This window comes from Brachycentrus maculatus, unplaced genomic scaffold (assembly GCF_059751285.1).
Source record: "Brachycentrus maculatus isolate JH-2025_06_01 unplaced genomic scaffold, ASM5975128v1 h1tg001772l, whole genome shotgun sequence".
Classification (NCBI taxonomy): Eukaryota; Metazoa; Arthropoda; class Insecta; order Trichoptera; family Brachycentridae; genus Brachycentrus; species Brachycentrus maculatus.
In genome coordinates this window covers 40,072-41,776 of record NW_028282368.1, presented here as the reverse complement: position 1 = coordinate 41,776, position 1,705 = coordinate 40,072, and the positions used below count along the sequence as shown (strand labels likewise).

Sequence of the window (1,705 nt, the reverse complement as noted above, 5' to 3'; positions counted from 1 at the left end):
AGTGAGAATATGTTACACTTAAGTGCAATGTTCAATTGATAATCTAATTTCCATTTAAAATCCCGAAATTACTCAACTTAAAGACAATCTGAATAAGTTATAAATAGAAAATCAAGCAAAATTGTAGTTGAGGATGGGTTCACAGAATATAAATGAGGCGAATAAATCGAGGCATATTTTAGTATGCTGCAGCTGCACTTCAGTTGAGATATGGCAATTGATGACAGTTTTATTCGGAATAATGATATAATTCCCCTTTGAATCAATTTTATCAATATTTTGACCGTGAAATGTAGTTGTATCCGAGAGTAATTATCCATCGATGCACTAAAAGATCATAGGAACTAGGCACTATGGCCTGGAACAAGGGTCAACAGCATCATAACTATGTACATCTGTGAATATCTGTATATAAATATTAATAAATGGAAAATCGGATTTGTTAAACAAACCACCCAATGATTTAAGGAATCAAAGCTTCGATTCTACCAACCAATCATCAGCTAACCAATCTGAGTCTGAGTGTCGGAGTGCATTGCTTTTTGATGCAGAATCGGCCTGTGGGGATCGAGACAACTTAAATTTGATTATTATATTCTTTTTATTGAGTTCCAACAATATAATATATACAGACGATGAGCGAGCAAGTTTAAATTGATATCGACTCCATCATTAACAGCCTCTTGGAAGTCAAGAGCCACAAGCCGGGCAAACTAGTAAAACTCCCTGAGCAAAGCATCCTTGGGCTCATCAGGATGGTCAGGGCTCTTTTCATTAGCCAGCCCATGCTCGTCGAAGTTAATGCTCCCGTTAAAATTTGTGGGGACATTCACGGACAGTACTATGATCTACTTCGCTTTTTCTAGTATGGAGGTCTTCCGCCCACTTCCTCCTATCTTTTTCTAGGTGATTATGTCGACCGTGGGCGACAAGGGATATAATCGATCTGTCTGCTCTACGCCCTAAAGCTTAAATTTCCCGAAAAAATCTACGTTCTGCGCGGAAACCACGAATCGGCGTCGATTACAAGAATTTACGGATTTTTTGAATAATGTACGAACTATCATAAACTTAGGCAAGAACAGGTACTCGACCAAATTGTGGAAATCCTTCATTGACTGCTTCAACTGCATGCCAGTTGCAGCCCTCGTCACAGAAAAAATCTTATGCATGCACGGCGGCCTGTCCCCCGACCTGACAGATCTTCAGCAGATTAATCAAATTCAAAGGCCTACGGATGTCCCAGATAAAGGCATTCTGTGCGATTTACTTTGGGCCGATCCTGAAAGTGAACTTAAAATGTGGGGTGAATCCGAACGGGGAGTCAGCTATGTCTTCGGAGGGGACGTGATCACTATGTTCTTAAAGAAGAACAATCTTGATTTAATTTGCCGGGCGCATCAAGTCGTGGAAGATGGGTATGAGTTTTTCCACAAAAAGCAACTAGTGACAATATTTTCGGCCCCTAACTACTGCGGCTAATTTAACAACAGCGGGCTATGATGAATATTGAAGAAGACCTAAATTGTTCTTTTCAAGTCTTGCGACCTCTAGAAAAGGTAGGCGCGTTTAAAAATAATAGGCCAAAGACTCCGATAAAACGTGGGGGAGGCTTTTGATTATGTATTATTTTTAAATATTGCAATAATCTGCACTTTTTGATACTTTTAGAGGATATATTTTGCGTTGTATCTATTTGTGCGTA

General features: G+C 39.4%; 1 pseudogene; it reads left to right on the top strand.

Annotated features, from left to right (window-relative positions):
• The first annotated feature begins 635 nt into the window (after window positions 1-635).
• On the top strand, window positions 636-1,482 carry LOC148298649 (serine/threonine-protein phosphatase PP1-alpha catalytic subunit pseudogene; annotated as a pseudogene).
• The last annotated feature ends 223 nt before the right edge of the window (window positions 1,483-1,705 follow it).